Source organism: Meles meles, chromosome 9 (genome assembly GCF_922984935.1).
Source record: "Meles meles chromosome 9, mMelMel3.1 paternal haplotype, whole genome shotgun sequence".
Lineage (NCBI taxonomy): Eukaryota > Metazoa > Chordata > Mammalia > Carnivora > Mustelidae > Meles > Meles meles.
In genome coordinates, this window is record NC_060074.1 from 42,588,920 (window position 1) to 42,601,558 (window position 12,639).

The window sequence follows — 12,639 nt, forward strand, 5'->3', positions numbered from 1 at the left end:
CCTCTATTAGACAGTGGGCTGTGGTCCTTCTATTTGCTTCTATCAGCACTCTCCCCAGCAGAAAACAGGTATTTACTGAAGCACATTTTCTCAGAACACCCCTTAATGGGAACTAAGAGCAGTGGAAGGGAAGAGGCAGGAAGGGAATCTCATGCAGACTTGACCTCAGACAGATGAGTGCTGAAGGCTAAGTACTGAGGCTAAGTACTGAAGAGAAAAAGAGAGGCAGAGCCTCTTGGTAGCCCCATCACCCCACCTTCACGGCCACACCTTGGCTCTTGCCCCCATCACGAAGGCCTCCTGCTCTGGAATGGTCCTCTCCAGACTCCCCTTCAGACTGTGCACTCTCATTTAGCTGAATGTCGTACCCCAAACCATCATACAGCAAGTTGGGGAAAAAAAAGTGGTCACCCTCTTGCTATCGTCCTCTTTGCCTTCACACGTTCACAGCCAGTTTCTTGAGAAAGTCCTGAGCGCTGGTCATCCACGCTGTGCCCAGTCACGGCGGTCTGCCCTCTGCCCTGCTGCACCATCCCCACGAGATCCATTTTTCTACAGCCAAGCCAATGGATGTATTCCTGCATTCATCTTTTGAGCCATCTTGGGGACACCTGACCCTGCTGACCCACTCTTACGCTTGAAATCTTTTCTCGACCCACCTTGAAAGGATCCTATCCACACTGACTTCCTTCCTGTTTCTTTACTGTCCCTTAATAGTCTTGGCTTCCAACTCCTCTTGGGATGCTCATTCATTCACTCAGCAAACAGCAGTGGAACATCAGCTATTGGCTGGTGGATAAAGCTGTGACAATAGCCTCACTTCTCGAGGAACTTAACATCCAGCATGGGGCGGGGAGGAGGGAGGAAGAGCAAGGAATGAGTGATAACGAAGTAAGGGATAAATATGTAATCTGATGTCTAAGGGCTATGTGTGCTCAGCAGCAAAATAAAGCAAGGCAGAGTTGGTCAGGGGCAACGCTTGAGGAGGTCTCTGAAGGGAGAAAGGTGATCAGAGAAGGCCTCTCCAAGGACACAGCTGGCCAGAGATGGAACAATGTGAGGACCTGAGGCAGGGCACGGGTTTGATAAAACAGCAGGTCCAAAGATGCTGAGGCAGGCGCCTACTAGACCGGAGGGACCATGAAAGTCAAGGTGCCAGGGCGTAAGTGACAAAGACCCCAGCACACCAAGGAAAGAACGCCAGCATTCTCCAGGCTGCTGTCATGCCTTCTCTCTCTGTATATTTCATAGAGGAGCCTCAACCCTCTTCAGCCAGGGTTCAGCTAAGCCCTTCATCCCAATGACTCCAAATGTACAACTTCAGCCCAGGAAGCAGCAGACCCACAGTGAAGGCCTCTGAGACGTGACATGCCCAAACCTGACCTCCATTCCCTCCAGAACCTCTGGGACTCTCCATGCCTCGGAGGGAGGTGCGGTCCACTAAGACAGGGAGGCTGAAACTGAGACCCTTCACTCGGCCACCAGCCGTAGCTTCTGCCCCCACAATCTTTACTACTTTGCAAGGGGGATGCAGTTCAGTCCATAACGGAGTCTTGGGGCTTGTGGGGACTTCAGAGACAATCTGGTCCACCGGCTGATTTGACTCAAGCTGAGAGAAGAAGAGTGAGCTATTCAGGGTCACGCAGGCAGAGGGCCCCCATAGGATCACATAAGCCTTCCTTGTTAGTAAGCAATAGCAGCTGCAAGACTTGCTGTGAAGGACATTTGATCTTAAAGAGATCTGGGTTCAAGTCTCTGGTATGCCACTGTCTAGCTACACGTGATCTCGAGCAAACCTAATTCATTGTTCAGAATGATTTCGGTAAAAATGAAAATAATATGAGATAAAGTATTTAGCCTCACATCTGGCTTAGGTTAAATTGAGAAGCCCTCAAGAACTGTTCGTTAAATTTGACTCAGTGTCTCCCCGGGGAAGGTGCTGCCCTAGAAGCACGTTCTGGATCCCATGGCGATGGAGACAATCTGTGTCTTTGACGGACTCTTTCCGCAGCTGCTGGAGAAGCTAGATGCAAAGGCAAGGGGGTCAGAGAGCCCCCACACTCGGCCTGGATGGTCCCGCCTGCAAGGCATGGTGCAGAGTCAGGAAGAGCTTCTCGTGGAAACAGCTGATAAAGTCTCGGAACTCAAAGTCTGCGTTTTGAGCAAGGGCATCAACAGAGCACCAGTCACACGAGCCCGCAAGTCCCTGTCTGAAAGTGGCAGTGACAATGACCTGGTTGGGGATGCTCGTGTGATGACATAGATCAGGACTACAAGGGACCAGGAAGCGTCCCGGCACTGACGTCCCCACATGGCCCCTCCATGAGGAGGAACGGGAACTCGATATCAGATACGAGGGCTGGGAGACTGTGGCTTACTGCACAGTATAGGGCTGGACGTTTTTAATATGCTTCATACTTTGAGAACAAGTTCTTTCTTTGCTGTCTCAAAGAAACCCTCACATATTAGACTCCAGAAACAGAAGGCCCCCCCTTCCTTAGTCAATATGAGTTCGGATTCCAAAGCTCAGACAAGAAAACAAGGTGGCCCCATGAACCCTCTTGCCAAGTGTACCAAGTGTACACTCAGGGAGCTGGAGGGGGAGCAAGGTTAAGTCTGAGGGCCAACGGCTTCCTGTCATCTGACCTTCCTGAACCCTACTGTGACCTTGTCCCAGGAGTGCAGCTGGAGCCCCTCTGGCTGATACACTGAATGACCACCTTAAAGGGAGGCCCCTCGAGAGGAATGACCCCAAGGCCAAGCCCAGAGCAGGCCACCTACCAACACCATCCCCTCCTGTGTCATGGTCCAGCCGATGCTTGGTGCGCTCCAGACCAGAGCAGAAGGTCTGTCTGACAGCTTCTGGATTCATCTCTGGGATGGAGCTGTCTGCTTTCAGATAAGCAGTGAAGTCTGCTGGCAGCCAGGGGAAGAATGAATCATCAGGTAAAGACCAAGACTGTCTTTGAGTCACACCAGGTATGACCTCCCTTGATGCCAAGTGGACGAGAGACACAGGTCTCCAGGCACTGAGCAGTTCAGATCCTGGAATGAGGCCGGACGAGAGACACAGGTCTCCAGGCCAGCAGTTCAGATCCTGGAATGAGGCCGACCTACAGCTGGCTTCTACCTGTGTTCCAGCTGTGGTCTTATCGGAGCCATTCAAATTCTCTGAGCCTTGGCTTCTGTTTTAACCACGTTTTTTACTTTCTGGACTCTGATACTTGGACGTTTACATCCCTCCAGGCAGTGAACCACTGGCCTGCAAGTATGTTTTTCAGTCAACCCAGAGCTCATCTCCATCCTTGACTGGGCATTCCACTCTGAGCCACTGTCTGGTGGCCCGAATGACCCCACGGCCAGGTACCAGACAGCTAGTGACAGCCGCCTGCCCAAGAGTCTGCTGCAATTTTTCAAAATGGTGGATCCCAAGCCGGCTTGCCCTGCCTTGCCCCTTCTTTCCCGTTGCTGACATTCACCTCCCTACTCCCTCTGCCTCCCAGCTCACCCTGGTGCGGCCCCGCGTGGCCCCGCGCACCAGGCCTCCTGTCTCTAGGGAGATACTTTTTCCTTCATGACAGTCACTTCCATGGTTGTGTGTCTTTCCATGTCTGGAAACAAATCCTGGGGACTCTTAAAATAGTTCCCCTAACTCTGAAGTGGGGTGATGAGGGTTAGGCCCACCTCAGTGAGTGGCTTTGGGCCTGACTGAGTACAGTTGTCCAGAGATGGTACGAGGTGCAAGGTCCCTGCCAGGGACTATAAATCATGGTGATGATTATCATCATTGTCACCAGGAAACTTCTATATTCCAGGGCTTCCAATGATGCTGCCAGGACGTGTCCCTCTCTAGCCCAAATTCTTTCCTCCCTTTGATGGGCTCAGCTGGACCCTCTCCTGGCAATAGCAGAAGGCCACCATGTCTCCACGTGGCTTCCCACCCATGACGCTTCCAGAAAAATCCTGAAGTTTAAGTCCCATTGGCTGACCTGAGTCACGTGTCCCTCCCTAAGGTTTGGAGGTTCTGATTGGCAGGGCCTGAAGTTGGGGATGGGGTCATGACTCCCCAGAGGAAAACCAGATCACGTCAAGGAATGAGGGGCTTCAGATGACAGACAAGATAATCCAAACACACACCGGAAGCCAGCAATTCAAATGCTTATTGTTAACTTTTGGGGGGTTACAGACCACATGCTGACCAGAACTTTATCTTGGCCAAGTGAAAAGTATGCTATTGAAATAGTAATCTCAAGGCCCAGGAAAGGGCAGTGAAGACAAAAATGTGACTAAGATGACAAAAAGACCAAGAAAGCTTATCATCACATACAACAGTTAAGCGTCTGACTTTGGCTCAGGTCATGATCCTGGGGTCTTCGGATAGAGGCCTGCATCAGGCTCCCTGCTCAGTGGGGAGCCTGCTTCTCCCTCTGCCACTCTCCCTGCTTGTGTGACTTTCTCTCTCTGACAAATAAATAAATAAATTCTTAAAAAAAAAAAAAGAGGAGGAAAGGGCCATGTGGAAAAGCCATATGCACACCACTGAAGGTAAATCTCCGACCTCCGGGCAGACTTTTCTGCTGTTCATGCTATTTTCTACTCACAAAATTGGCCATGGGTTGCAAAACTGTCATGTCTCTCTTCTATTCCCAAACTGACGGAGCACTTGTATTAAGTTCTCACAGTTTGACATTGAAATACGCCCCATGGGGAGGCCTGGCCTTGTGCGGTTGGGGTCCTGGACCCCGGAGGACTCCCCGGCCTTGGAGCTAGCCTGTGTGTCCACACACACTTTCTGCCCCATGCCACATGCTGCTCCCTCCCTGCCCACAGCCCCTCCAGCCTCCAAGCTTGGCCCTGGCAGACCCTGCCTGGATGCTGTCCCCCTCCCATTTCTCCCCTGTAACTATTACAAACTCAACCTTTGTCACCCCGGCCATGAGGATGCCCACCCCCGCCTGCATCTAGGCTGGGTCAGGTGGCTGTCCTGGCACGCATTTGCCCTCGAACCACTCTATAGCCTAATTGCTTGTTCCCCAGCTGTGCACTTCTTAGATAGAAAGATCTAGAATGTACTCATCTTATCCCCAGCGTCTAGCGCACTACCTGATGTACAGTAAGCATTCTAGACATAACTGTTAAATGAGTAACTGAATAAAATGAGTGAGAAAATGAATATTCATTAAGAAGTATTTCTAGAAGTTTCCCGAAGAAAGTCACAGAACTCCCCTCAGCCGACTGTTTTGTCTGCATCCCTTCTGGATTCTGTGCGAGAGAATCGTGTGCTCCCTTGCTGCCCTAGTTATGCCCCTGTGTGTTTGTAGTAATTAAAGACAACGGCAAGATGGAGGGCTCAGTGTTACAGCATCTTGGGGCTGCAAGGGTGGAGGCTTCCCAGAAAGGCAAGCGGGTCACCCAACATTTTTTGACAACAGACGCTCTCTTAAAAAGCTAGTGCCTGCTCGGATTCTTGGCAAAGCAACTTTCTCTGAGCTGCCGCAGGAGGGGCAGAGAAAGAGCAGCATCTGAGCACCCCACACCCCTACACAGGCAATGCGCTTTGGGGGGTCCAGCTCCCGCCATCTGTCCGTCCGCACCTGTCCCCATTCTTCACCTCATTTTTTCACCCGAGCCACACAGGGTGGCATTTCAGTTTCCTAAACGTGAAAAGCTTTTTCTGGCCTCGAAGTCTTTGCATGTGCTGTTCCCTCTGCCTGGTCTGCCCCTCCCTGGCTTCTTTCACTTTGGGTCTGATGTCATCTCTCCGGAGAGGGCCCTGTCTGGCTGTCATCCCTAAGGCAGGTGTCTCCTTTCTCAGCCCCAGGCACTTGCCTTGAGAGCATTTGCCACCAGCAGGCTGGCCCCTCTCCAGTCTCAAATCACCGCTGGGCTCTCGGCACCAAGAGAGTGGAGCTGATTCTGGCTCTCCCATCCTCTGATTCTCAGGGCCTGGCACACAGTAGGTGTCTATTTTGAGAAGCCCCTAGCATGAATCTTTGGTGGTGGCAGTTGGGGTGGATTAAGTTTAACCTATTGCTCATGGAAATAAAAGACACGCATGTTCCAAACCCACCCCCCGCCCTTCCTCTAACCCTCTAATCCTCTAAAATACATGCGTATTTTACTTTCCAACCCACAAGAGACCTCCTAGGACAGCATTTTCCCTGCACGTCCTTTTTAAGGAGCCCATGCTCAGGGAGAAACCTGGCAAGTCTGAAGTCTGAAGTTCACATTCTTGGACCATCTCATCAACCCCTCCGCTTCAGAGCAACATGTCGCCCACTTGGTAACTACTTATCAAGGAGGCTTGAAAAAAGATATTTCTGTGTACAGCTGATGCAAAACTAGGATCGTTCTCTCGGATTTTAAGTGACTGAAAGCACAAGTTGCAAGTGTGTGTGTGTGTGTGTGTGTGTGTGTGTGTGTGTTAGTAATAATGACTATAGCATACGTTCATAGATGGTCTGTCTGCACACATTATCTCACTCAGTCCTTGCTAGCAAGCACTGCCCCCGTTCTCAATGTCTTTGAGCATGTGTCTACAGTTACAGGGTATGTACACACATTCACACATGACCAGGGACTCTTGGGAGAGGGTATGCTGGGGATCGATGCCCACTTGTTACACTACACCGTTATCTGATCGTTTGTATCCTTTGAAACAAACATGCGTTAGTTCCACACCTAAAATACCAACTTATTGATTTTGCTGTATGTGTTCCCACTAGAAATGCTTACCGAGTAACTGAACATTAGGAATATCTTACCTTCTTTTTTTTCCTTTTGTCTTTGGAAGGGCAAGTAAGAAAAACTGGTGGAACGAGAAAGCATATACTCAACTGGAAGCGGTATCTTGAGATCTCCTTGACTTCCAGAGCCATGAAAGGCGAAATGGTCCACACACAAACCTCCACCTAATCGTGTCACATTGTCACCCAGCTCCTACCAGGCTCAAGTGCAATTCAAGCTATGGTGGTAAAAGTATACACAGTATGCTCTCGTTTTTTCCGCCACTGTCTTTAGACATTCTGACCTCTGGGAATGCCACTCCTAGGATGTAAAGATGCTGATGGCATCGTGAAAGCCAAGTCCCCTTGGTACAACTACGGACACCATCAGGCAGGCTCTCTGCGTGCCCCCCGGCAAAATGAGTGAGCGTTTTTATTTATTTCGCGTGGTATCCTGCATGTCCACAGTACTTTGTTCTTTGTGATTTTATTGTCTCTTCCCTACCGCTCAATGAGCTCAGCTTCTCCCAGACGGGTCTCTGGCTTTCTTATTTGATTTATCCTTATGTGTTGCTTTTCCTCCCTGTATCAGCGTGGCTGTTGGACCATTTGTGGGGCCTCTGGGCATTGTCTTTTCATACCTTTTATTTCCTAATTTTCTACTGGTTTGTCTTTTCTTATGCATCACAGACATTTTTTACACAGCAAGGATGTCATTCGGAATAGCAGCTGAAATTTATTGAATGCTGACCTGTGCCAGGCATTGAATGCTAATCTGTGCTAATCTGCTAAACACTCCACAGGCGGCATTGAATTTTCATACTCGTTTAGGAAACTGAGTCACAGAGAGGTAAAATAACTCGACAGAGATTGGAGTCCAGTAGGCTCGCTCCTGGGTCAGTGCTCCTCGCATGTCCCTTACCATTGAGAACTCCCTGGGTCCCCGCCATGCTCCCTGGATGTCCTCTTCCTCTCTGAGGCTCCTTTCAAAGCCTGCAGCATACATTGTAGGGCTAACTGTATCCATTTTCAGGATCAGTTGCCCCCGACCTCCAGACAGAGGGAGCAGCAAAGACTTGGGATCCAGAAATTCCAGGGTTTGAATTTAGGTTCATGTGCCCCATGAGATCATGATAAACATAATGTCTAAAGTCACCTATAAAATGAGAGTAAGACTATCTGCCTTGCTAGGTAATGGTGAGAAACGCCTCCTGAGATGTCTAGATCTGGATCTGGATCAGGGTATGAGAGCTTTTATCCCAGGGAAAACCTGTGCTTCCTCCTTTCTGCATTGTAGGGGGACTTCAGTCCTGCAGGGGACTCCAGTCCTGCAGGAAGGCAGCTGGCAGTCCCCCAAGTGGTTAGCGCCTAACCTCCAGAGTGACCTCAGGTCAAATTCTGGTTGTACTACTTTCTCACTGTCAAATCAGCCCTCGGAGCTTCACGCGTGAGATGGACTAAAAAGAGTAGCCAAGTACGGGATTTTGGGGGGATTAGTGTGTCATTCCATGGAAAGTGCTTGCCACACAGTAGGTGGTGGTTCAATTTACTGAGCATTTATTGAGCGCTTCTCAGGTGCCAGACGTGGGGACACAAGCTAGACCAAGTATAAATGGCTATGATACTATGTATTCCTCCCGAACTCTGCTCAGCCGGAAGTTCTCTTTCTTTGTAACTTCCATGTGACTGCCTTTCTTCTCAACTTACTTTACAACTTCGCGCTTGCTCCCCACCGCCCTGCACTGCCTTCCTTCCACCGTGTGAGAAGCAGGATTCTCAGCATTAGGGACTACCCTCCGAGTCCCGGTCCACGGCCGCGGAGCCGTCCCTCACCCAGGAGTCCCTGCGTGGGGCTCTCCGAGAACGAGAGGGAGGATGGGGGGTGCAAGGAACACTGGAGCGCGACCTAAAGGTAACGATGAAGCTGCCGTATCTAGTATCTGCTTGGTTCCAGGGCCCACGACCCTGGGAGGGCGCCCCCCAGCCGTGGACCCCATTCCCCCGCTGGCGCCCGGAGGAGGAAGACTAGGAGGCACCGAGGCGGGGTCCCAGCTGGGGCTCCGGGAGACGCGGCGCCACCCCCTGCCAGCGCGCTCGCTCCCGAGCCGGCCTCCCAGCCGCCCGGACTCAGCCTCGCCCCCGGGCGCTCTCCCAGCCCCTGCAAACCACACCCCGCCCCGGCCTCCTGGTGGCCCCGGCCCGACTCCGCCCCCTTCGCGCTCGCCCCCGCCCCCGGCCTCCAGGCAACAAGGGCTCGGCCCGCCCCCTAATTATCCACATTTTCCCCCTCCCGGCCTTTCGGTGGCCTCAGCTAAGCCCAGTCCCTCCTTAGCACTGCCCCTAATTATTCCCACCCCGCCCCAGCCTAGCCGCCTCCGTGGCTAAACTCCGCCCCCTTCGGCCTCGGCCTGCCCCCCCCTCCAACCCCCCAGATCCCCCCAACTCGTCCACACCCCGCCCCTGCCTCTGGGCCGCCCAGATAGGCCACGCCCCCTCCGCGTTTGCCCCGCCCCCGCCCAATCCCCCTCGGGAGGCCTGCGCTTGTGTCCCCCTCCTCGTCTCCCTTTCTCCCGGTCCCCTGTCTCGCCAGGGGCCTCGGCTCAGGCTCCGCCCTGCTCCCAGGCTCCACCCCCCGCGGAGACCACCCCTGCCCTCTCGCCCTGGGCCCCCCCTCGCCTGCCCCGCCTCCCGCGCCGCGCCCCCGCCCCCGCAGCCCCGCCCCGGCGCGGGGACCACCCTCCGCCCGCGGAGGCGCGGGCCGAGCGCTCGGGGCACTCTCGGCGGTCCCTGCCGTTCGCCGCCGCCGCACGGAGATTCGCGCGGAGATTCCCGCGGAGCCGCGCGCGACCCCGGCCGGGCGGAGCTCCCAGACCGTGAGGAGAACCGCAGGAGCCGGCGGGGACGCAATGCGAGCCAGGTAGGCAGGCGGCGGTCGGGCGGTCCCCTGCGGGCCGCTCCCGCCCAGTGCCCGGCCTCGCTCCCACACGCCTGCCGGGGCTCTGCGGGCTCGCACCCCTCGTGGACGCCGATCGTTTCCCCGCCGCCTGAGTTCGGGGTCCGGGTGCCCCGGCATGGCTGGCGCCGGGCGGCTTCGGGAAGCCTCTCTCCCCTTGCTGCCGCCCCGGCGCCTGGGTTACCCGGGCGCAGACGGGCGGGCCGGGGTTCCCGGCGCCGAGCCGCTGTCGGAGCCCCCGCGTGCGCCCGCGGAGCCCCCTCCCCCGGCCCTGGCGTCTCCTGGGCAGGCTCTGCGGGGTGGCCCGGCGCGGCGACTGCAAGCGTCCCCGGGGCGCCCCCTCGCGCGGTTCTGGGGAGGAGAGGGGGGCACGCGGTCCTGGGTTAAACTTGTTGGTGACAATGCATATTTCAACTTAGGAGATGCCTGGTTCTAGGATGGAAATACAAATCCCGGGTTGTGGCTGGGCCGTCCGGGGAGCGAGCAGTCGCGAGCTGACAGCGCGGGCTGCCGGCGGGTGGGGACGGCTGGAGGAGAGGCACGTTGTTCTCTAAGTGCTGTTTCCCGGGAAGCCCGCTCCGCGCTGCGGATTGGTGGTGCCCGAGAGTGCGGGCGGCTCCTGGCCCGCGGCCGCTCCTGCAGCCGGGGGACCAGGCCGGCGCTGGCCCTTCCCCGGGGTGCTGGGCGGCGCGAGAGCCGCGGGCCCTCTACGTGCTGACCGGCTTGCGGATCCTCCCCAGCAGTGAGATTTCGAGAGGGGACGCCGGGCTGGATTTTATTCGTGCTCATTCTTGGCGAGTTAGTGCGGCAGATTTGTACGGTATCCTTTATCAGTAATAAGTTCGTATAACTTTTGTTTGGATCACAGAAGCAGTATATGCTTTGGGTAGAAAACGTGGTAACAAAAATAAATATAAACAGTAAGACAGAAGACATCCGTGATCCCACTGTTCCTACCCGCCTTTAATATTTACATTCTTGGGGTCACAGGCTTGCCGATATAATGAGTAAGTTGCAGTTGGGGCTTCTCTTGCCTAAATCAAAATAATCCCTTTACACAGCTCTCCTCTCTGCAGCCTTCCAAGGGTAGTGGTCTCTGAACACCTAAGTTTATCTTTAGTGGCCTGGGTCCCTCCTGAGCTGGCTCCCCTTCTGTGGGCTGGAGGTGGAGAGAGAAGGGAGCATCAGCCTAGAACGTTGGGTGAGACTGCATTGGCCTGGTTGTTCTCCGCCTTCCCCTGTGGTTTGGGTTCCTTGCCTTGTAAAAATGAAGGTAATGATTCTCAATCTGCTTCTCAGGCCACCATAAAAATTAATGGGTGGTTTGTGAAGCGTTTTGACATCCTTGGATGGACAGCGACTGTACTTTAAGGGGCTGGGGAGCATTTTGCTGTTCCACGTTGCTGTCGTCATCCAGTGAAACAGTCTGCCTTCCACCTGGCCGTCCTGACCAGGAAACACTCCAGGAATGTCCGGTGAAGCCTGGAGAACGTTCCTGGTTCTGGGCTCTATGCATTCTGTCCAACGAGGGTGGGGGGGGGTGCTTTGAAGGAGACCACACTCCCCAGTCGGCCTCCTCCCTCCTTGCTTTCTGCATATGGGTGGACTTGGAGAGGGCAAGGGACAGGTCCCCCATTGCCCAGGCCCGATGCTTGTCCATCTGTGGAATGCCAAGGCCATGCTGATCCGGGAGGGAACAGTTAGTTCTGGGAGGACTCGGAAAGTGAACAAACCTGGCTTCCTAGGGATTTGTCTTATGGCTCACTTGTTTACTAAATGAACAATGAGCAGCTCAGATCTGTGGTGCCTGAGAAGCTTCTGTGAGCTTTAATTTTTTCCTGTTGTTCCAGGACTCAGGCACCACACTCTGTGGCCCTTTGGAACAATGGATAGGGACTCACACCATTTGTTAATTTCAGGTATGCAGAGCCCCAGTGGGGAGAGGCGCACACAGGTTGCCTTTTGTTTCCCCGGCGGTGAAACCGAGCCATTCTGGAAGAGCCTCCTGTAGCTGGTCTGTGGGGCTTCAGTCTGTCATTTGATAGTTTTCATTTTTTTATTGTTTGATCCCACCGGCACTTTGATCTGCCCGAGGTCTGGTGGCGGATCCCAGTCCAGACACAGGGGGATTTCCAGAAGGACCCAGAAAGGGGGCTGGACAAGTTGCTAAGTGTCCTTAACTGGGCTGTCTGCCAGTTAGTATTATGCTCTTAATTTTCTCGGTGGAGGGAGGAAGAGGGAGTCTTCCTGGATTTTCTCCTTTGCTGTTGTTTGCTAACTTGATTTCTGGTTACCCAGCAGCCTGGAAGTGCTTTCCTGTGGCTACTGGAACAGACTTTTTCTTATTCTAATGGTTTCTCCTCTGTTGATAAGGTATGCTAATGCGAACGGGGTTTACGCCCTTGGGTCTTGGGAGGCCCCTCCCGCATTTAAATCTTGGGATCCCAGCCAGTTACTTGCATCCCAGCCAGTTACTTGCGGGAGGAGGCCACTTGGCTTCCCTCCGTTTCTTGGTGGAGCCCTTGGCCCCAGTAAGGTTAAGAGCCACGGAGTTCGACCCTTGCTGTCCTCCCTGACTCCAGGCGGACCTCTTTGGCTCCCTGTTTTGGGTATCAGCCTTGTTTTGACTGATTAGCAGCTGCTGTTTTAGCAAGTGGGCCCTGGGCCAGCCACGTGGGTTTTCCTTAGCTTTGTTATTTTCAAATCCTGCACCTGTACTGGACGGTGGTGTGATTTCTCTCCTGAGAATTCGAGCCAGGCCCCTGGGATATTTCCAAAGGCCCTGGAGCTGGGCACTAGGACTTCTTTGTCCTGAGGTCACTGCCTGACAAGCCGGAACCGGGAAGGGTCACCGAACAGCCATGGAGACTTCACTCAGAGTGCTCTGGCCGGCTTTGCTCCTGGCCAGGAGGGGAGTCTGGGGCCATCCCGTGTGGGGGCCTGAGCTGGGCTGCCCACCTT

General features: G+C 54.0%; 1 protein-coding gene across 3 annotated transcripts in view; it reads left to right on the forward strand.

Annotated features, from left to right (window-relative positions):
* Positions 1-9,471: 9,471 nt before the first annotated feature.
* Positions 9,472-12,639, forward strand: part of SH3BP4 (SH3 domain binding protein 4) — an 83,887-nt gene continuing 80,719 nt past the window's right edge. For all 3 annotated transcript variants that reach the window (XM_046019244.1, XM_046019243.1, XM_046019242.1), the window contains exon 1: positions 9,472-9,642. The gene's annotated coding sequence lies outside the window, so the exon portion shown is untranslated. The remainder of the gene's footprint in view (positions 9,643-12,639) is intronic.